The sequence below is a fragment of the Lepidochelys kempii genome, chromosome 2, assembly GCF_965140285.1.
Source record: "Lepidochelys kempii isolate rLepKem1 chromosome 2, rLepKem1.hap1, whole genome shotgun sequence".
Taxonomy (NCBI): domain Eukaryota; kingdom Metazoa; phylum Chordata; order Testudines; family Cheloniidae; genus Lepidochelys; species Lepidochelys kempii.
The window spans coordinates 221,897,947-221,922,687 of record NC_136381.1 but is presented as its reverse complement, the minus strand read 5'-3'; the positions used below and the strand labels follow the sequence as shown (position 1 = coordinate 221,922,687).

The following is a 24,741-nucleotide window of genomic DNA, read 5'->3' as shown; positions in this document are numbered from 1 at the left end:
CATACAGGTTCAATTCCAATGCCATTAACAACTTTGAGAAACCTAGCACAAATGGCTCTCCAACTCCAGCAGCCATTTTCAGTATTGTATTGATACTGAAGGAGGCAGCTGGAGTTCATAAGCCATCTACAGTATTCAATGGGGCTGATTCCAGTGGAGTTGAACCAGTGTTAGCAACAGTGGGAATATTTACAGTTGTTTATTCCCTAATCCAGACAAGGCTCAAGAGATAAACACATAGGCCTCGCCCACACCAATAAAGTGACCTGTTGCCGATGATGGCTGTCTTTTGTGAAAAGGGTCTTCAGTACACTTTCTGAAATCATGCTGAAAATTGTTGCATTCCAGGTATGCCAGCTGACATGTTGGCTGACTCTGGAGATTGAACCAGACACCTACAGACCTAAAACATGAGCTGCTATAGCCTGAACTAAAGAGATAATACTCCCAACATGGCAGCTGTAACAACTCTCATCCTCTGTTGATGACCACAAAGGGGGACCTGTAACACACATTCACCAGTAGGTTACACCAGTAGTTAAACAGTTTTTTAAACCAGTTGAGGGTAGACTAGGGGAGTCTGTTGCCTAAACCACTGTCAGCCAACAGGTAGTTGGCCTAGTGTAGACTGACCCACAGACACTACTATGCTGCTTCCACTCTGGTACAATTCAATGTCGTATTGACTGACATTCACAGAAATTCCTTATTAAAAATCTTTTGTTACTCACAAATAGTATCTATTCTATCTTGTCCCCCCTGGGGGAAAAAAAAACAAAACACTACACTGATAGGCAAAGCATCCATCTCATCATGTGAAGAGACATCTGAAAATGTTGGTTGTTGCCCTATACACAGAGTAGCTTTATAAAAGCCGGCCACTTTTTTTAAGACACATTTAGTGGATAAAGCTTTCCAACATTTATTTTTAAAAACTTGAAGAGAAACTGAACACAGGCTCTGAGTAACAAGCAAAGTTACAGAATATTCATGAAAGTGGGTGACATACTAGATGAGAATCTATGGATAAAAAATGTTAAGCCAGTGGGCCACTGCCTCCTAAGTACCTTAGGCATTTTTGAAAATTTTATCCAATTATCAATTTTTTTTAATATTTGTGTATTATATTAAATTGTTTTAGTTAACTGTACAACAGACTATTGAAGCACTACCTGGCCCCGGCACACCACGGGTTAAACACCAAATTCCTATTTCTCTCCACTAGCGAAGGTGTTCAGGATAAGGGTTATAGAAAGGACCGTTGGAGAAACAGGAGCAGGATATGTGGGGAAACAGAGGTACTCTCCAATCAGGCTCAGAGGACTGAGTAGATTCCCAGGTTGGGAAAAAGTGTGGTTTTTTTACTCATTTTGCTTACGTTCCCTTGTCTTGGTTTGTATTTATAGCAGATCCTCTTCTGCTAACTCCTTGTAGCTGTGATTTGCTTCTGTTGATATGCAGTCATCCCACCAGTTTATTTTAACATATACTTTTAATAAGTCACTTCAGCAGTGACAGTATGCCAAGTCCTGGACCAACACACAAAATGAATACAGTCCTTGCCTTGAGAAGCTTATGATTTAAGAGATACATAGAGACACGATACATTAAAAATCAAAAAGGAGAGAACACATTGGACTTTGGATGGTTTTAAAATAATTAACTACTAATTTATTTATTGTACTTAATATTCAAGGAGCAAGTCTTTAGGAGGTATTTGAAAAGGAGTGGTGGATTAGTGGATAGGGAGTGAATCTCACAAATAGGACAGAAAGAACAGAGGAAACAAATAGGAAAAAGAACAGAGATGAAAGAGGGAGACAGAGTGCAGCAGGAAACATAAGAAGAAATGTCCAAGCATGCAGAGCCTTGATGGTAAGTATAAGAAGTTTGAACTTGATGTGGTGAGGAAGTGGAGCCATCGAAGGGATTCCAGAGTAATGGTGATATGGTCAGTAATGGGTGAAGAAGAAGAAAGTTTTAGTGGGCATATTTTGGAAGGGCTGGAGGGGTAACATGACTTTTAGGTAGGAAGAGATGTAATTACCCAGAAAGGAGATGATCAGGGTATCAACAAATGTTTTAGTCTCTCCCAGACAGGATGGGATGAACTTTCAATAGATTGTGGGAGGAGAAACAGCAAGATTTGGAGGTAAAAGGAGGGGTCAAATATGATCCCTCCATCCCACTTTCCATAATTGCTCTTTTTATCCTCCCAGAGTCCAGTTCTGGAGTCCGCGCTTCACTTTTTCAACTTTCAAAAGAAGCGTGATGAGAGAAAAGCTACAGAAATTATCTGAGGACTAGAAAACCTGACTTACAATGAAAGACTTAAGGAGCTCCATCTACTTAGCTCAAAGAGAAGGTTAGGAGGCAGTTTGATCATGATCTATAAGTACCTACAGAGGGAGAAGATTTCCAATACTAGAGGCCTCTTTAATATAGCTGACAAAGATCTAGCATAACGAGATCCAATGGCCAGAATTTGAAGTTAGAACCACTCAGAATGGAAATTAGATACATATTTTTAACACTTAGAATAATTAACCATTAGAACAGATTCCAAGGGGATGTACTGGACTCTCCATCACCTAAAGGCTTTAAATCAAGACTGCAGGTCTTTCTAAAATATATTCCCTATTCCACCACAAATTATTGCTCCTGATGCAAGAATCACTTGGTGAAAGCCTGTGGCCTGTGTTATGCAGGAGGTCAGCCTTAAAAAGACATTAAAATATCTTATGAATTTATTATATATAGACAGATATACACATACACACACACACACCCTAGAGCAGAGGGACACAGCCTTTCTGCTAAACTAAGCCCCAGAGGTTAGAGACTGGAATGTTTGAAACCTTTTTAGAATGTGGTTTTAGGGAGAGTTTGCATTCACACAATTCTTTTATACTGATTAAAGATTATCCTAAAACTATGTCTTAAGCAGCACTGGAATCAAGGATATAAAACAGCTGTGGTGCAACCAACTTGCTTATGTAGATGAGAATTTCACTTTTCCTATGTATCTGCAACTATGTTAGCTAAACCATATTAGAGACTGAATAGAGAATAGAGACTGAATAGAGACTGGGTCATTACACACATTGAATCTATTTCCCCAGGGTAAGCATCCTCACACCTTCTTCTCAACTGTCTAAAGGAGCCATCTTGATTATCACTACAAAAGTTTTTTTCTCCTGCTGATAATAGCTCATCTTAACTAATTAGCCTCTTACAGTTTGTATGGCAACTCCCACCTTTTCATGATTCTCTGTATTTTTTTATATATATCGAGAGAGAGAGATCTTCTTACTGTATGTTCTATTCTGTGCATCCGATGAAGTGGGCTTGATGCTCAAATAAATTTGTTAGTCTCTAAGGCGCCACAAGTACTCCTGTTCCTTTTGCAGATACAGACTAACACGGCTGCTACTCTGAAACCAGATTAGACTGTCCTCCTTACTAGCAGCTCTCCTTGAAAAAGCCAGTTTCATTATGCATTGCATCATGAGTTATGTATCAAGGTTCTCCCAGTGCACTCTGCCCCCAAGGTTAGTTGCAGTTAGCCCCAGAATGCAAATGATTGCAAGTATCCACATCTGAGACAGCATTTGTAGTGTTTCTACACAGTCAGAGTCTAAATTAAGGACCTTTTATTACGGCAAAAGATGGAAACCAACCAACCTAAGCAATAATTCTTGCATTCCTTTAGGTTGCAAGCACCTAAACCAGACTCTAGAAAATTCTGTCAAGTTTAAAAAAGAAATGTTAATAAGATCAATCAACTAATACGTCCCAAAAAGCAGAGGAAACATGCACACAGTGATGAAACTAGAAAGTGTACTGAGCTCACCCTAACTTTGGTGACTAACGGGGACCAATCAAATCTAAGGTAAACTATTTTCTCCCATCATCAAGTTGTCTACTGATTTGTAGTTGTGACAACTCCCAATCTACAGGTACCAAGCACCAAGGTAAGTAGAAGTCTTCACTTCCTCCAGGTTCTTCTTAGATCTACATGAATAGGCAGTTACGGGTTACTTTTGATTCTATTTTTAGAGCCCTGCAAATCTACGGATATCCATTTTATATCTGCAGACCATGTTGGTGGACCACAAATCAGATGTGGATATAAATTTTGTTATCAGTGCAAGACTCTACCTATTTTCAACATCCCAAAGTATACGGAGCAGGCTTGTTCAAAAGATTTGTTCTTGCTCAACAGGTTCAATATTCACAAGAAATGCCTGATAGGCCATAGTTTAGTTCAGGGGTCTCAAACTCAAATGACCACGACGGTCACATGAGGATTAGTACTTTAGCCAGAGGGCCGCAACACTGACCACCCCCCCGCTGCCCCGCCCCCCTCCACTCCTTCCATGAGGCCCCACCCCTGCCCCACCCCTTCCCCGTTCTCCAGTAGAACATAGTATTACATGATGGGCATATCACAGCCAAACATGCTCTGTCGAAAGCACCTCTGCAGACAGGAAAGCATCACTCATTCAAATCCTCCCATTATAACAGGGAACATTGTTAATGGCAGAACACCTAATAGCAGGATTTTATCACATAGCACACTTCCAATTCTCTCTCAACTGGTGACTTCCTCACAAAGCAACAGAAAGTCTTTTGCCTACAAGGGGTGCAGCTTTCTATTGGTAGCCTGTTGCTGTGTGGTCAAACTTCAGCTATAGGCTCAACTGCTATCCTGGTTTGGAATTTGGAAACCAAACCATTATAAAATCATCATCATCAGTAGTCCAGGTCAATGGCACTACAGTACATACTCCCACTAGTGAGCAGAACAGACTCTACTCCAAATGTAAAATAATGACAATTGTCCTCTATTTCGTGATGCAGGGTGAGCTCAGAAATTTTCAGCAGTTTTACTAATTTGACAAGGAACTGTGGTACCTGAACACAGACTTTAAGAATACCACGCAACATGGGAACCACTCAAAACACTTGCACAGCAACAATGCAACACTATGTGACAGCCATTCAGAAATGCTGCCATATGTATCTGCCTACATTGTAGTGAAACTTGTAACCAAAATGGCTGTAATGCAGGTTGGCTGGAAACAATGCTGAAGAATCAAAGACTGTTCAAAGTATATAAAGTGTTTCTATGACATAACTTAACACTTTTCCAAACTCCACTATACAGGGGAGCTAAGTTGCAATACTGGGACTCAATAGCCTAGCAACAAGATCTTTAGGCATCTCCTCATATAGGAGCAGCCCTGTGGAATAAGAATCCTGGAGTAGGTAGAAATATAGGACAAGAGGTAAATATGTTTACAAGGGATTACAATTAAAAATGAGCCAATCTAAATTTACCAACAAATCACTCTGAGCATAACATTAAGATTCAAGCACTCAAAATACCATAATGACAAGCATGCAATACCTACACAGAAGATAGAAAGGTCATCTACATCAAACTGTTGTGAGAATAACTGTCATAATTCTTTATATGTGACATCATAATCATGAATAAGCAGGAGAAGTAAATAGACTAGAGAGAAAATTCCTATACATTAATGTCTCAACTAATAATTGTGTGACAGGAATTACGTAGGAATAACTGACAGGTGATGTATTTTGTTTCAGTGTTATGTTTTCTTTTTTGATTGAGCACAAAAGTTCACTTTTAACGATCCTATTTATAATCAGATCTGTCTATTCAAGTCTATTCAAAATGCTACACACCTCAGTAGCTCAGAATTGGGGAGGGTGTGTGAGTGGGCATGAATCCATATGTATGCACGAATCCATTTCTATGATCTTAGAAAGAACAAAAGACAACTGCATAATGGAAGCAGACAACATCACACACAAGTAACAATGTTATTGTGCATTATAAATGGTAGGAATAAAAGAAAATCCTTAATCTTGGAGTCAGAAACCTTTCCTTAATGCTGACAGAAGAACAGTGGTATCCCAATAGAGGGCCTAGAAACATATAAAAAAGAAGTAGAGACTTGAATATGGATTTTTTTATAAGTATTTCAGCACCATCACTTTAAATTCTTGAAGACTACATTTCCAGTGGGCAGAGGTTCAATTGCATATGCAGTTAGAAAAGGTGGTTACAGGTCTAAAGCAGTGGTTTTCTAACTGTGGGTTGCAATCCAGTACTGGGTCACGGCATGTAAGGCATTGGGTTGCAGTGGCTCTGGTCAGCACCATCGACCGGGCCATTAAAAGTCCAGTCGGTGGTGCTGCCCGGCTAAGGCAGGCTAGTCCCTACATGTTCTGACACCATGTTGAGCCCCGGAAGTGGCTGCTGGATCATATTAAAGAAGTTCTGTATTAAAATCACAAATGATTTTGATTCCCCAATAGTTTAAATTCCAGGGTATTACTAATTAAGAGATCTCTTGGTTTTTGGTACCGTTTCTCTCCCTCTATGCGTGAAACTTGCAAGCTGCTAATTGCGTTAGTACATCCTAAGACAGAGTCTGTTCTCAAAGCAATTCACACAGAGAGAGACTCAAAGCAATATTCTGTAACAACAGAAACAGCACCCAGAGACTCCCCGCCCTTTTGTTAACAATTGTGATTAAAATAGAGATAGAGGATGTATGTGGATGGATGCTTGGTGTGGATAACAACAATGATCAGGGAGGTGCCAGCCTAAGAATCCAGCGTCCATCGGCTGAAGAAGGCATCAAGTGGAAATAATCAGAGGGCCCCCGGAGGGCAGACTGGAATCCACCCAACAGCCTCAAGAATGGGAGAACCAAAGAACAAGATAACATCTAGCAGCACGGAGCCGTCAGGAATGTGCCATCTGCTGACTGATTCAGCAACAGCATGATGAAGCAACTCCCATAGACTGGCATAGGAAGAAATTCCTATAAAAAAGGACTCTAGAAAGTGAGAACTTTGGGGGGTCTGATTCTGAAAACCAACTTCCAGGAGCATCAGATGAGCATCCTGCTCCCTCTTCATGTCCAGGCCACCTGGCCAGTGGTTTGTGTGTGTGTGTTTATATGAATGAATGTGTGAATAAATATGAGATTGAATGGAATGTTATAGCTATAACTAAGTGCTTACTATGATTCTTTCTGCATTCACAATAAATGTGGTATTTTGCCTTCTCCTCTTTAATAAGATCTTGCTGGTTTTTATTTTATTGATATAACATGGCCAGCAGTAGGTCTGGCTCCTAGGCGGGGGGCCACGGGGCCCCATGCACTGCCCCCTGCCCCAAGCACTGGCTCCGCACTCCCATTGGCCTGTTGCCAGCCAATGGGAGCCGGTGGGGGGGGGGGGAGATTGCCTGTGCGCCTCCGCCTAGGAGCCAGACCTGCTGCTGGCCGCTTCCAGGACAGCAGGAAGCCTGCCTTAGCACCCCGCTGTGCCGCTGACTGGGAGCTGCCCGAGGTAAGCCTGTGCCCCAATCCCCTGCCCCAGCCCTGAGCCCCACTCCAAACCCAGAGCCCCTTCCTGAACCCCAAGCCCCTCATCCCCGGTCCCACCCCTGCACCCCAACCCTCTGCCCCAGCCCTGAGCCCCTACCACACCCCAAGCCCCTCATTACCAGCTCCATTGGGTCACGGGTATCAACAATTTTCTTCAACTGTGTCGTCAGAAAAAAAGTTTGAAAAACACTGGTCGAAAGAACACATTTGCACCTGCAATCACAGTAACTCCATGCTGAAAGGTAGCTGTGCAAGCGTGCTCTTGCGCATGCAGATTGTGGGTCTCATGGGACTGCATTTGAGCCCAAGTGTAAATTTCAGCTGCAAGTTTAAACTGTTTCCCCACCACGCATGAAACAAGACAACTACAACATAAGGGGGTGGGGCAAGGTGGTGTGTTAAATTTTCTTTTTAATTATTCAGACCTCAGGTACTAACATTAGGTGTATTCTTAATGCTTAAATAATATCAGATTGGTGTGTGTGTGACTAATATGTGTACATGACCTTCACATCAGGATGGGCGGGCAGGAGAGAAAGTCTGGGAGAGTGCTTGGAAATAGCTTGCAGTCTCAAGCAGAAAAATAAAATAAACTGGCAGGGACTTCAGAGACTGCATCAAGGGGAGTTAGTGATGTAAAGGACATGGTCCTATCCTGGTCAGGTACAGGTTATAGAGCTCTTCTAAGTATAATTAAGCTGGCACACCTGTGAGGTATGTTGCACCTAGAGAGGTACTCCTTAAAAGGAAGGATCCAAGCTTAGTGCAGGGTGGCAGAGCTAAAGAACAGAGCTTCCTAGTGCCACAGAGCAGGGGCTGCTTACCCAGATAGCTGCTGAAGAGTCTCTGCCACCTGGACCCTCACTAGAGCCCAGGGTGCTCAGCCTGGACCTCTCAGACACTCAGGAGGTTAAGAACCCAGCTCCTCCAGAGCCTATTTATCTGTTGCCTTGTGAGGAACAGTGGGGTGAGCCTGTACTGTACTGTGGGTTGTAGGAGTATTTTGTTTGCCTTTTTTTTTCCTGGGACTGCAGTCAGGCCTTGAAGGGGGGGAGCTGCCTCTCTAAGACTTATAACCAGGAGACTACATTCTGCACTCCAAACCAATGCTACAGCAACACCTACAGCCAAAGAGGGATGGTGGGGATGAGGGAGGTGCCCAGACTCACCCCTCGGGGTACAACCTGAATAAGTGGCAACAATCTCTGAGCTAACAGGATGCAAGACCAGTGAGAATCAAAGCAATGGAAGAGTAAATTATAACTTTCCAGACTCCGCAGAAAATCTAAAAGACTTGTCAACAGTAGTTAAGGAATTTCCATTCAGGAAAGCTTTGGAAAATAATTTTTTTACAAAAAATCCACTTAGAAACAATTCTGTTTATAGCTCTTTTTCTCCTCTGCAGGTTGAGATTTTTTTTCTTTTTTTTTTTTTTGGTATATTTGCATAAAACCACCGCTTTGTTAAAACACTAATTTACTTTTAATGCTCGGTTCTCAATATTTTTATGACATCACCTAGTTCCTATGGAAACTGTGGTAAACTGAGCATTTTGTTTTAAATTGGGGAATAAAGAAACAGGAGAAGAAAAATCCTTTAGAACTTGTTTTCATACCAATATCTTTAGTAGTTAATGAGGAAAGCAGAATTAAACCATTTTTATTTACTGAGAATAGTTATTTCCATTTTTATTTGCTCTGGAGGCACCACAGCTCAACACAAAACCTCAGGTATTGGTTTAGCGGACAATGAATGGCTTGAGATCCTAGAGAAATTCTAGTGCAACTGGGTTTGGGTTTGTTTGTTTTTCTTTTAAATCTCATGAAACAAAAGTTCTTCTATTTTCTTCCTTGGACACTTTGACATCATGATTGTGATGTCAAGGAAGTTCTGTTCTGTGCATCTACCATCCCATACTAGCATACTGATGCTAGCCAACCAAACTACTCCCTTTTTGATACCCATTTTTAAAAATGCAATAAAATTCCAGTAAAAGCTTCCTTGTAATAATTTAATCCAGCTCTTTGATGTACTTAATATATGAGATGATCAGACAAGCACCTGTGGCTCAAGATTTCCACAGACCACAGAGTTTCAACGACAAAACTATTTATCTTTTTTCCTGCATCTAACTTTCAATGATGACAGCCTCATATGGAGTACTTTGCACTCCAGACTTGTGGAAGTGTAAGGAAACTGAGGATCTACACGCATGCTGTATAAAATAGAAAGATTAGAGGGCAAAACAGCACACTTTTCAGCATTTTTTGGTGTGTTTTCCTCATTCTCATTTTCAGTAGATCATCAGTTTTTTTCCACACAAGAAAAAAAAAATAGCAAATTTAATATTTCTTTTCCTAACCTGTACACCTCACATTGAATAGGAAAATATTAAACCCACACTTTATTAGATTTAGTCAGATAAATGCTTTCATGCTTGGTTGAATTACCTTTTCCTCCACATTTAATTATATATGATTGTCCAAAGCATGAGTACCCAGCTAATAAACCCCCATAGAGGAATGCAAACAGAGCTCAGGAGGTCATGATCACCCATATTTTCTGTATGGCTAGAGAGAAAGTGCATCCCAAAACATCATCTGTTGGAATATAAGGTCACAATATGGAAAAGGTTGAGTATCACTGCTCTATAGCATCCACTTTGTTGATAAACAATCCACATACACATCTTGGTCACGGTAAGTAGCAAAAATGGACTTAAAAGACTTAATGTTCCCATATTTTTCTTATTTTTGAGATAACACTTAAGCAGCATCAACATGGGACCAATTCATTATCTCCATAAAGCAGCTTCTATCTAGACTGACAACACACAATGGAAGGCTGAATTATAAAAATGAATTGACAGAAAGGAGGAAGACTGACTTGAGGTTGATGATCAAAAAAAAAACCTATTTTAATGGAAACGTGAAATTATTCAAAATTGTGTTCACCTAGATGTGTAAAGATTTAACTAAGCTGATTCTAGTCCCCAGCCCATCATACAGTCTGAATCAACCGAAGTGTTCTTACATGTGAGAATCTTTTTCTAATGGCTTTTCATACAGTGCCACATATGAAAGTTCCTACTGCATGAGATGTGTTAAAATAAGATATAAACTTAATACCTGCTAACTACAGAATTAAAGCCTAAAATAATTAAACATCATCGCCCAAAGGTCTTAGCAATGACGTAACCGGTAAGTGCACAAATGGGTCACGTCTTAGACAGAATAAAAACAGTGACAATAATAATAAATGGCCTGCAGCTGTGTTTAGAAGTATGCCTTTGGGCTATGCTATATACTGCCATATATTTGTGCACAGAACTCCAAACTGAGGTAACACATGGATTTTAGACCCTTGGGGTCATAATCATTTTGATGGGCAGGCTAGTTTAAAAGGCTTATGATGAAGTATGTGTCATACATTTTTTTTTAATAAACAAACCATTCCAAAAATATACCCACTGCACCAAAACTATTACACTTTGATTAAATATTCATTAAGGGCTCAAACTAGTGGTCGCTTTTTCCTTCTTCTATACATTGACTTTTTACTTTGATGGTTTAATGCTGTAGTAGCAGCTGGCAACCTCACACCACAACTTCCCCCAGGAGAAGAGTATTTACTAGCCCACCCACTAAGCATTCCTCTATTGGCTACCAAGGAAAATGCATGCCTTGCAGAGAAAACCAGCTCTGCTGATTGAATTGGCTGGAAAGTTGAAGCAGCACCAGCAGCTAAGAAAGGTCACACAGGCTCCTCCTCCTATATACTGGATGATGACCACTTAGCACAGGATCATCCTTAATACAGTGTCTGCCCCCAGCCAAATGTTCAAAGCTCCTTCAGATGAGTAAACATCACGACGAAAAAAGTAGAGAAAGCCTCACAAACTTGAATTGCAAACACCGAGAAGCTGACAAATGTTGGAGAATCTAGGAAAAATTCAGTGGAAGTCTCACCTGAGAAAACAAGGATAGGCACTGTCAGAAACACACTATGATCTTTATCTGCTGTTGTATATTGGCTCCAAACAAACCTTTATATGTCACTTTTACCCACTCTATCAGATATTACCAGCCATCACTGGAAAGAGTAAATAAAGTCATATGAATATAGAAGTTTGAGAAATTGGTCATAAAGTTGTGGCAAATATGAAGAAAGTAGGAAGAATTTGGGGGAACAGAAGAGCTACACTGTTAGCATCGGCAAATATCTGCATCAACTGCAGTGGGAGGAAGAAAGGCATTTTCAGATTGGATATGACCCAAGTGTTTGACAGTGGGGCCATGTCAGCAATTCTCTCCCCTAATTTCAGGGCTGTAAGTCAGATCCTCAGCTCTCAGCCCAGATGAACTCAGGTGACTTAGCTATAATAAAGCACTTGTGCATCTATCTATCTTGTAAAGTCCACAAAATGCATTTATCAGATATATACCTAACACATCCTAATGGTAGTTTACAGAGTTAGAATGTGTTCAACCAAGAGATACCATTTTAGGGCCAAACTCAGAGGTGATGTAAATAGTGGTATATATAACCCCTACATAAGATAGTGTAAATATTTAATAATAAAAAGGTGTGTGGCCCTTACTTTCCCTCTGCCTGACCTTCTTAAACCCTCCTATTGCTTGCCCTCCAGCTACAAACCCAATTTTCCATCCTTTCAGACTGTATGGTACACCAACTTAAATTTACCTATGCTGGCTAACGGATATGCAACCTGCACCATAACAGAGATCATCTCTGAAATAAATATGAATCCAACCTGTCTATTCCTGAAAGCACACAAGAACCCAGATAGAATAAATGCTTCACATATGAGCGTACTCTTTTACTAAAGTGTCCTATTGTGACAAAATTAAACAGTAAATGTGAAAAATCCAAAGTAATATTCAAACATGAGTTTCAAATTCTAATTCAGACTTTGATTCTACTTCATTGGCAAGTACAACCCCACAACTACTTTAAGTTTTTACTTTCTCATTCAACTCAAAAGTTAGAATAATTAATTCCCAAAAACAATCATTAGATAGTGATAAACTGACAACTAAAATAAAGTCACTTTCTATTTATAAAAAAGTGTCTAAAAACTGTGGTCACCTAGACATTTAACAGTATTTTCCATGTGGGATGAGGGCTGCTGTTTTTGATTTCTCATTAATTGTCTTGATTATCAAGCACATGACTTATCTATAATAAAGCATCAATAATTTTTGCTTTCTGGTCGTAACAATAGGCCCCAATAATTATGAAAATAGCCTCTAAATGCCTATGTGCCTTGCTAACCACAGGTGATACCAAATTAACTAATGAGAATTTTCTTAAACTAGATTTTAACTAATAGCTTTGGAATGTATTATTTTCCATTTTCTTAATATTTGTGCCCTGAACAGAAGCAGTATAGGCAAGTTCTGAATGTACAATTCATATGTTAACCTCAATAAAACCAATCAAGAGTTCATAAGTAAAAAAAAAAAAAAAAAAAATTGTACTTTTATAAATCGGCCCAACAACTTACCTCAAAGCTGACATATGACCTTATATGTCAGTTTAATTCTGTTCTGCTTCAAAATAACAATAACCTGGTCACAAAGAATTAAAGATCCTTCAAGGCTTACCTTCCTAGCCACATCCCCACCTTACCATTTATCACCAGTACTTCATATCCTGTCTAAAACGTAGACTGCAAGCTATTTAGGCCAGGAGCAACATATTTGTTTATTGTCTGTAAAACATCTAGGACACGTTAGCAAAAAAGCATAGTCTACATTTATGAATAAAAGAGGTCCCTGCCTAGGATTCTGATACAGCCAGCGTGCAGTAACGCAGTCAGTATCTCTTTCATGCCGCTGCCTTGTTCTGCAGAATATAAGCTTTCCCATTTTTAAAAGCAGTACATCTTGTCATTATAGTGGCTGACATAGCCTCGAAACCATTACAAGTTTCTGTGATCTCAATATGGGCTAAGTCAAATGCCCATGATAATACTTTTAACTATCAACAATATTAACTCACTTCTCATCAAAGCATCCAACAGAGGAGAGAGAGACCCATATTACAAGGATCTGCAAAATCTTCTGAGTGTGACAGGTCATTGTGACACCACCTGTGAGCGAATCTGGGAGAAAATGGCAACTTTTTCCCCACCAGTCAAGGAGCCAAACACGAGGGGACCAGCAGTGCCCAGATACATGAACTCCCTTCAAGGCTGCTCCAAGCTCAAAGAGCTCAGCAGGACTTATGAGCCGAGAGTGCATGTACAGTGATATTTTGAACATCTGCACAATTTACTGAGAGTAGTATCTTATGTGGATGGAGCTTATTTTGTGGGAAGAACTCCGCTCCCTTCAAATCTGAACTCTATCCTTGTTCTTTACACCTTTTAAAGTGTAGAAAAGTGACTAAAAATTGCATTGTGGGGAGATGACAATGACTTCCCTGGCAAATATACTGAGTTTACAAATACAGACGTTATTCTAACTGCACACTACGCTCTTTTCTCTTTACACATCACCAATAATAAAAGAGCTAAATCCAAATTAGACTGTCAGTGACATGTGAGCAAGCCCATTGCCATCAACGGGGAGCTGATTAGAAATCAGTAAGCTCTGTTGATGATGCTCAGGAAGGAATAGAATCTCTCTCAGCTGCACTGGCATGGTCAACAAGGAAAAAAATAAAAGGAATAAAAAGCTTATTTTTGTACCAAAAGTCATCAGATAAACACTCAAACTGCACAGGCAGCAGATGTATTGAGAAAGAATGTGTTATTGTTCCGAGCAGAACCAGACTTCACTGTAAGCAAGGCAATCATACGCTGCGGCAGCGCAGCTTGTTACAGTGAAAATTCAGATGTCTGAGTAAATCTTTGCATACAACACCTGAGTTTCAAAACCCAGACTGCATTTAAACAGCAATCACACTGCATTTAAAATGCAATTGACACAGGTTACAAAAGTAGAAACAATGAATGAATTACCAGCCTAAAGTAGGTTTCAGAGTAGCAGCCATGTTAGTCTGTATCCGCAAAAAGAAAAGGAGGACTTGTGGCACCTAGAGACTAACCAATTTATTTGAGCATAAGCTTTCGTGAGTTACAGCTCACTTCATTGGATGCATTCAGTGGAAAATACACTGGGGAGATTTATATACATAGAGAACATGAAATAATGGGTGTTACCATACACACTGTAACAAGAGTGATCACTTAAGGTGAGCTATCACCATCAGGAGAGCGGGGGGGGGGGGAGGGAGGGAACCTTTTGTAGTGATAATCAAGGTGGGCCATTTCCAGCAGTTGACAAGAACTTCTGAGGAACAGTGTGGGGAGGGGGGGAATAAATATGGGGAAATAGTTTTACTTTGTGTAATGACCCATCCACCCAAGTACTCATCTAGCCTGAAACTACCATAGCTGGGAAACCATGGAAGCTCTGATCCTCCCCGATGTTGCTTCCTATTTCAAGGGAGAAGGAATCTCCTTCAATTGTGGCCCAAATTTTTTCCCCTTACATGGCTACCTGAGACCATCCCTCTCTTAGCGGTGAACAAAACTCTTCCAGCCCCTAATATTATATATGGTGATACAGACCAGTAATCAAGCAGTTTGCAAACACCTAAAAGATAATAAGGTGATTAACAGTCACTATGGTCTGTCAAGAACAAATCATGTCAAACCAACATAATAGCTTTCTTTGACAGGGTAACAAGCCTTGTGGATGGGGGGGAAGTGGTAGATGTGTCATATCTTGACTTCAGTAAGGCCTTGGACACAGTCTCGCATGACCTTATCATAAAACAAACTAGGGAAATACAACCTACATGGAGCTATATGGTGGGTACAAAACTAGTTGGAAAACCGTTCTCAGAAAGTAGTCATCAGTGGCTGACAGTCAAGCTGGCAGGGCATATTGAGTGGGGTCCTGCGGGGATCAGTTCTGGGTCTGGTCCTGTTCTATATCTTCATCAATGATTTATATAATGGCATAGAGGGTACACTTATAAAGTTTGAGGACGATACCAAGTAAGGAGGGGTTGCAAGCGCTTTGGTAGATGGGATTAAAATTCAAAATGATCTAGACCAACTGGAGAAATGATCTGAAATAAACAGGATGAAATTCAATTAGGACAAATGCAAAGTACTCCACTTAGGAAGGAACTATCAGTTGCACACATACAAAATGGGAAAATGACTGCCTACGAAGGAGTACTGCAGAAAGGGATCTGGGGGTCATAGTGGATCGCAAGCTAAGAATGCGTCAGTGAAACACTATTGCAAGAAAAGCAAACATCATTCTGGGATATATTAGCAGGAGTGTTGTAAACAAGACACGAGAAGTAATTCTTCCGCTCTACTCTATGCTGATTAGACCTCAACTGGAGTACTGTATCCAGTTCTGGGAGCCACATTTCAGGAAGATGTGGACAAATTGGAGAAAGTCCAGAGAAGAGCAACAAAAATGATGAAAGGTCTAGAAAACGTGACTTATGAGGGAAGATTGAAAAAAACTGGGTTTGTTTAGTCTGGAGAAGAGAAGCCTGAGAGGGGACATAACAGTTTTCAAGTACATCAAAAGCTGTTACAAGAAGAAAGGAGAAAAATTATTCTCCTTAACCTCTGAGGATAGGACAAGAAGCAATGGGCTTAAAATTGCAGCAAGCATGGTTTAGGTTGGACATTAGGAAAAACTTCCTAACTGTCAGGGTGGTTAAGCACTGGAATAAATTGCCCAGGGAGGCTGTGGAATCTCCTTTATTGGAGGTTTTTAAGAGCAGGTTAGACAAACACTCACCAGGGATGGTCTACATAAAACTTAGGCCTTCCATGGACTGGACTTAGACCTCTCAAGGTCCCTTCCAGCCCTATGATTCTGTCATTCTATTGTGGCCCTCTCCCTCCCCCAGCTCATGATTGGGAGTGTAGGAGGTTCCTCCACCTAACTTTGTTTCTAAAAAGCGCACACAAAAACCCTAAACGAACAACTTGCTCCAGCAATTCAGCCCTGGAGCCACTCAAGGGATGTTATTACAGCTCAAATGCAGTAATATCAACTGGTAAGGAGAGGAAGGAAAGAGAAATGAAGCTGCTCATTTACACACACTCCCAACATCCAAGCAGATTATTTGCACTCATCTTTTCCTTATCGACTATATCGACCTTCGCTAAACAGGAGCACAGACAGCATGAATGGTCTTTTGAGGCTTATACATCCCATACCACCATGTACACAGAGAGCTGAAGAGAGCGCAGTCATGTAATAATACGTACATTTCATTAGATCTGCTATGAAATTACAAGTTGTACAGGAACTTCTGTTATTGTCCCCAAAGTCAAATGTACTAACCCCAATCCCAATTCTATTAATTTGGGTCAGTATATCTGTTTTTGATTTCTAAATATTTTAATGCATCTGATTCAACAGTATCATGATAAAAAATCCTATTGCACACCAAATGCAATCTATATCAAAAGCTACCAAGCTAAATATAAAAAAAGTCTGTTGATAACCACATCATATTCATGGTTCTACTCTCCTACCACTATTATCTCCCTCCTTTCTCTATACTTCTAAAGCCACATCATCATCATCTGCAGGGTATTAGATTTCTCCCAACTGACTGACATGCATGGACTTAGGCAACAATCTTCTCTGTGCGGTGTTTCGATCAATGTTGCACTAAAATTGATTAGCACTGTTAGACAAGTGTGCAGCAGACTGCTAGGCTAATCAAGGTAAACCTAACCATACACTCACATGAAATTAAAGATTCCTTCTGCTGCAAAAGTCAGTTCACATTTCAACATATAAATAAGCCAATCACTAACATGTCAAAAATAGGCAGAGTGTGCTGCGGCACCTTATAGATTATAAGGTGCCACAGGACTCTTTGCCGCTTTTACAGATCCAGACTAACACAGCTACCCCTCTGATGCATGTCAAAAATACAGCATCAAATTATTTGCCAGGGTAGTTTTATTTTGTGTTTCAAGTTCCATGAAAAATTCAGTCCAAATTCTTCCTTCCAAGCTTAGGTTCAAATCTACAGACTATACTGGAGAGAGGGGGAAACCATCTGAACAGTTTATCATAGAAATAAAGAGGATCCACAGTTCCAAGTGGAAAAGGAAAAAAGGTTTCTCGTTCCTCCAATCCAATACTTGATTTGCTGATTTATTTCTAAAATGTATCATCTGATTACTATTCTGAATTTAAGAAATTGAAGGGACATCATTCAGGTTAGTAGTCACAACATTTAATTTACTTCTGTTTATTTTCAAAGTTTATATAGTTCTGTGTGTGTGTGTGCGCGTGCACTCCCCATTCTCAAACACTTTCTTTCTAAAGAGAAAAAAATGCCAGCAGCCCACTCCTTATGAGCAATTTTATCTTACCACACATTAGTTTTTGTGTAGGCCAGAGTAACATTTTTGGTAAAGAACGTGATTTCAGTCATATACCTCTACATTTTACAATATTGTAAATAGTATGAAATTATTTCAAAATGTTAAAGAAAATGCACTGGCAGTGTTCGTTTAAGTACTTTAACAAAGCTTCAGTTTAAATTGTTTTATTACAATGCAATTCAAGATAAAGTACTCATAAGAGCAGATTCATCTCCCTGCAAATGATTGAGATATAGAGCTGTTCTGTTTCCAGAACAGACTATGCATCAGAAAAATGCATCTTTACTTTTTCATTGACTGCAGATATCTCACCTCCTCTATCACTGGCTCTGAAGACTAACCAGTAACCCCTAGACCAGTGGTTCTCAAACTAGAGCCGCTGCTTGTTCAGGGAAAGCCCCTAGCAGGCCAGGCTGGTTTGTTTACCTGCCGCGTCTGCAGGTTCGGCCAATCGTGGCTCCCACTGGCCACGGTTCAACGCTCCAGGCCAATGGGGGCTCCGGGGAGCAGTGCTGGCTGCCCTTCCTGCAGGCCCCATTGGCCTGAAGCAGCAAACCACGGCCAGTGGGAGCCACGACTGGCCCAATCTGCGGACGCGGCAGGTAAACAAACCAGCCCGGCTCGCCAGGGGCTTTCCCTGAACAAGCGGCGGCCCTAATTTGAGAACCACTGCCCTAGACAACATGGCATTATTATCTAATAGTTATAGTATGGTCCAGAGGCCCTAATCAAGATCAAGGCTTGGTGCTGTACAAATAAACTGGTTAATCTCTAAGGTGCCACTAGTACTCCTTTTCTTTTTACATATGCACCAGAATTTCGAACGCACAACTCAGCATTGTGAACGCATTCAATAGTCACCCAGGCAGCAACTGAACAGATAAAACCAAAATTTAAGTCAAAATAAAGCATAAAATGTGTATCATCTTCCAGTAACTACAAAGTCATATCTCCTTGGACAACATGGATAAATAAAATAGATATGTGCCTGAATACTTGTCAGAAACTTGTCAGAAGACACATTTTTAGCATTCAGGGATGTAAGCTTCTCTATGTTAAAGACGTTCTTCCTGATCCTATGTATTGTATTTGCAGTATATTAAGCAGAGCTTCTCTAACTTCCAAGGATAGAAAGCTGCATAGAAAAAGGAATTTTTATTTCTTAATACAATAGGTGCTAGATATGTCATCAACAAAATTGGACATGACTGAGGTAAACAAAACTGCAGGTTCTAATAGCAGGTTTCCAAAGACTTGTACAGGAAGTGAGGCTACTCTCTTATGAGGCCATAAGTGAGGCTTATGGGGACTCTGACAAAATGAAAATAAGCAAATTACAAAAGTTACTTAAAAGCCATTTCAGTTATTATCCATGTCCCCCAATATCCTCTGCTAATATCTGTGGGTTTACATCTTTCTATTTTTAAAAAATGTACTTTTCTCTTCTCACTGCTGTTTTAAAATGCTACGGGGAGGGAAAGGACTTATAGAAGTAGGGATATATTACCAACCACCTGACCAGGATGGTGATAGAGACTGTGAAATGCTCAGAGAGATTAGAGAGACTATTAAAATAAAAGACTCAATAATAATGGGGGATTTCATTGACTGGGTACATGTCACCTCAGGACAGGATGCAGGGATAAAGTTTTTTGACACCTTAAATGACTACTTCTTGGAGCAGCTAGTCCTGGAACACACAAGAGGAGACGCAATTCTTGCTTTAGTCCTAAGTGGCACACAGGATCTGGGCCCAGAGATCAATACAGCTGGACTTCTTAGTAACAGTGACCATAATATAATTAAATTCAACATCCCTGAGGTGGGGAAAACACCTCAGCAGCCCAACACTGCAGCATTTAATTTCAGAAAGGGGAACTACACAAAAATGAGGAAGTTAATTAAACAGAAATTAAAAGGTATAACACCAAAAGTGAAATCCCTGCAAGCTGCATGGAAACTTTTTAAAGACACCATAATAGAGGCTCAACATAAATGTATTGTATTCCCCAAATTAAAAAACAGAGAACCAAAAAAAGGCCACCGTGGCTAAACAAAGTAAAAGAAGCAAAAAGGTACCCTTTAAAAAATGGAAGTTAAATCCTAGTGAAGAAAACAGAAAGGAGCATAAACTGGCAAATGAAGTGTAAAAATATAATTAGGAAGGCCAAAAAAGAATTTGAAGAACAGCTACCAAAGACTCAAAAAGTAATAGCAAAAAAAAATTAAGTACTCAGAAGTAGGAAGCCTGCTAAACAATCAGTGGGTCCACTGGACGATCAAGATGATAAAGGAGCACTCCAGGATGATAAGGTCATTGTGGAGAAACTAAATGAACTCTCTGCATCAGTCTTCACGGCTGAGGATGTGAGGGAGATTCCCAAACCTGAGCCATTCTTTCCAGGTGACATATCTGAGGAACCGTCCCAGATTGAGGTGTCATTAGAGGAAGTTTCGGAACAAACTGATAAATTAAACAGCAGTAAGTCACCAGGACCAGATGGTTCTCACCCAAGAGTTCTGAAGGAACTCCAATGTGAAATTGCAGAACTACTAACTGTAGTCTGTAACCTATCATTTAAATCAGTTTCTGTACCAAATTGACTGGAAAATAGCTAATGTGACACCAATTTTTAAAAAGGGCCTCAGAGGTGATCTCGGCAATTACAGGCCGGTAAGCCTGACTTCAGTACCGGGCAAACTGTTTGAAACTATAGTAAAAGAACAGTGTTTGTTGGGGAAGAGTCAACACGGTTTTTGTAAAGGGAAATCATGCCTCACCAATCTACTAGAATTCTCTCAGGGAATCAACAAGCATGTGGACAAGGGGGATCCAGTGGATATAGCGTACTCAGATTTTCAGAAAGCCTTTGACAAGGTCGCTCACCAAAGGCTCTTAAGCAAAGTAAGCAGTCATGGGATAAGAAAAGAGTGAGCAGACATCCTGTTTTTAAAGGCACAGTCCCATACTTAAGCCTTCTTCCGGGTGTCCCGACTTTTTGTTAAATATGGGCAAACTGTCACGTATTTTCTATGATCCCAACACAGAGCCGGCAGCGGGGGGCAGCAAGCGGCCGTGGACACCCCCCGACCCGCTCGCCCACGTCAGCGTCTCCCTTGCTGCCTCCTCCGGCAGCACCGCAGATGGTCAGCGAGAGCACCCCCAGAAGCAGCCCGGGGTCGGCCGTTCCTGCTGCTGCTGCTGCTGCTCCTGCCCCGCTGGGAGAGCAGGCTGTGAGCAGTGTTTCACCTGGGACCCCTACTGGGGCATGAAGGAATGTGATGGGGGCAGGGGGAGCGGCAACACCAGCCCTGCATGGGCGGCCCTGCACCCAGGCATGTGGGGGAGGGGGGCAGGTTGAACCACCAGCCCTGCAGGTGGGCCCGTGCGTGGAGGAGAAGGGGGGGGCTCAGATCAGCCCTGCGCCCAGGCGGGAAGGCGGCCGCGGTGGGAATCGCAGGCGAGCAGCAGCGGAGAGGCTCGGAGGACCAGCCCCGCAAACGGGCAGGCAGTAAGGGGGTTCGGACAGGGTGGGGGGGTCGGTCATGGGCGGGGTGGCTTCTACCTGCCCTAGGTGCCATTGGGGAGGAGGACCTCAAGCTGGCCCGGCAAAGGTGGGAGGTAGGGAGGGCTCGGGTTGACCCAAGCGCAGGGAGTGGTAAGGGTGGCCTCCTCCCACACATGGAAAGGCTGGGGAACCTCAGGGAGGGCTTAGGCTGGCCCTGCAGCGGGGGGGTGGGCGGGGGGGGGTGCGTGTGAATGATGTTTCGGGCCAGCCCACGGGTTTCCTGTCTTCCCTTTGGGAAAATATGGTCACCCTAGATAAGAGAGAAGATACTCTCATGGATCAGTAACTGGTTAAAAGATAGGAAACAAAGGGTAGGAATAAATGGTCCGTTTTCAGAATTGAGAGAGGTAAATAGTGGTGTCCCCCCAAGGGTCTGTACTGGAACCAGTCCTATTCAACATATTCATAAATGGTCTGGAAGAAGGGGTAAATAGTGAGGTGGTAAAATTTGCAGATGATACAAAGATAGTTAAATCTCAGGCAGACTGCAAAGAGCTACAAAAGGACCTCTCAAATCTGGGTGACTGGGCAACAAAATGGCAGATAAATTCAAATTTGATAAATGCAAAGTAATGCACACTGGAAAACATAATCCCAACTATGCATATAAAATGATGGGGTCTAAATTAGCAGTTACCGCTCAAGAAAGAGATTGTGGAATCATTGTGGATAAATCTCTGAAAACATCCACTCAATATGCAGTGGCAGTCAAAAAAGCGAACAGAATGTTGGTGATCATTAGGAAAGGGATAAATAAGACGACAGAAATTATAATATTGCCTCTATATAAATCTATGGTACTCCCCCATCTTGAATACTGCGTGCAGATGTGGTTGCCCCATCTCAAAAAAAGAATGGGAAAAGGTTCAGAAAAGAGCAACAAAAATGACGAGGGGATATGGAACGGCTTCCGTATGAGGAGAGATTAAAAAGACTGGGACTTTTCAGCTTGGAAAAGAGACGACTAAGGCGGGATACGATAAAAATCTATAAAATCAAGAATGGTGTGGAGAAAGTAAATAAGTGTTATTTACCCCTTCTCATAAAACAAGAACTAGCGGTCACCAAATGAAATTAATAGGCAGCAGGTTTAAAAAAACCAACAAAAGGAAGTATTTCTACACACAACGCACAGTCAACCTGTGGAACTCTTTGCCAGAGTATGTTGTGAAGAGCAAGACTATAACAGGGTTAAAAAAAAAAACTAGATAAATTCATGGAGCATAGGCCCATCAACGGCTTTTAGCCAGGATGGGCAGGGATGGTGTCCCTAACCTGTTTGCCAGAAGCTGGGAATGGGAAACAGGGAATGGGTCACTTGACGTTTACCTGCTCTGTTCATACCCTCTGGGGCACCTGGCATTGGCCACAGTCAAAGATGGGATACTGGGCTAGATGGACCTTTGGTCTGACCCAGTATGGCTGTTCTTATAACTTATCGTATGTCTATACTACAATCTTAAGTTAACATAGGTTAGATCAACTTACAGCTACCGCAACATTTACTGCGGTGACTCACGTCCACACTACCCTCCTTCTGTTGGTGGTGCCTTATGTCAATCCGACTGTGTAGTATAGAACAGGGCCTAGACATTAATTCTGTAATGAGCTCCATGCACGAGGATCCATTGCTGAATAGTGCCTTAGAAGGGGTTTCATGTGTGTAGCCCATGGCTTCAATGGGACTACTCATGTGAATAAGCATTATACCCAGCTGTTCGTGTTCACAGGATTAGGCCTCAAACTTACTACATAAAGGAAAATCACTTGACACGAAGTGCTGTCAAATGTACAGAGTGAAAAGTATGAAATGATGGGAAAAAATTGAGTTTCTTTTCCAACCTCTTTCAGTTAGTCAGCTCTGATGTTAGTTCGCACAATGATGAAGTAAGAAATTGTCAAAATTGTGACTTAAATTGACAGTGTCCCTTTATCAGATACTTAACGGTCTCATGAAAAGTCAGGATGCAAATAATTGAAAAGTAGCAAGAAGCAAACTTTTTTTTTAAGTCTATATATAGACAGACAGATATAGATCTATAAAGAGATACAGAGACAGTTATAGGCGTAGGTTCTGATCCAACAAGTGGCTGCACACAGTCACACTGCTGCATCTGTGCACAGCCCCACTGACTTCAGTGGGGCTCGATGCAGACACAGTAGCATTCTCACTTAGTCACTTGAAGGATCAGGGCCTCAGGTCTGAAACCTGCATGGAACCCCAATGAATCCACCCAGCAAGTGCTCCTTGCAGGATTAGGAGCCTTGTTTTTACATCTGTTGTGCAGAAAATACTCAAATTGTTTTGTAGAACATATGGAAGGAGCACCTGAAAAGAAATAATTTGAATTAGATATTACCAAAATGAATTTGAGGAACTCAACTCTTGGAAGGTCTCTGAATATATTAATCTGTGAAAAACAAGGGAAATGCAGAGCTTAGCTTTCATATTTTAAGATTTAGGGGTTTGGGGTTTTTTTTAACAGCAGGTATTGTTATAACAGCTTCAATAGCAAGCAGTCTGAAAATACAGTAAAAATGAAACCGATCTGAATGGTAATAAAACTAGCTTAAAAGCCATAGCAGAAGTCTACACCAGATTTGTTTCCTTTCTGTTACAGTATATTTATGTAACTTGGATAAGACTCTCAAATACTGTTAACTTTATTTAAATTCACATCAGTTAACACCATAAGATATTTGTTATCTCATTACATCTGAGGTCAGTTATCAATTAATTCTGACAGGCCCCAAATCTGCAAAGATTTATTCATGTGCATAACTTTAGTGATAGGATGCATGTGCTTAAACACTTGACAGAATCAGTTAGTTTAGCGAAACATTTGTTTGAGCTACATCACTTTTATCATATGTTAAACAACAAACTTCAAGTAAACATACACACAAACTGTATGCACATTTAGCACAATGCAAGCACGAGAGCAGAGTATTTATTATAGCAGGAGAGATAACTAACATAATAGCTAAGGCTCTTTTCCTGCCACAACAGGACAAGTCTTCATGCAGATGCAGTAATCTGCTAACGTCATATCAATTATAAGGTTGAAGCCTAAATAGCAGGTTTTTCCATTCTAAAACCCAGATGTTTTCTGAAACATTAAAATTATTCAGATTTGGACTCTGCTCAAGTGTGATTTGTACATAAAACATTCAAGCATAGTTCAGATGTTTTGGAGTGCAAAATAAGAAAAATACACCTTCCCCATTATAGATCTTGCAACCTTATATGAGACAGCAGCAGTGCCAAAATGACAGGTTGATAGAAAGTTAAAATGTGGCATGGAAACAGCCCTCATTGAGAAAT

The 24,741-nt window shown here is 41.0% G+C and overlaps 1 protein-coding gene across 2 annotated transcripts in view; it reads right to left on the bottom strand.

Annotated features, from left to right (window-relative positions):
- Positions 1–24,741, bottom strand: part of SLC25A13 (solute carrier family 25 member 13) — a 131,778-nt gene that overhangs the window by 102,481 nt on the left and 4,556 nt on the right. The gene's annotated exons all lie outside the window — the stretch shown is intronic.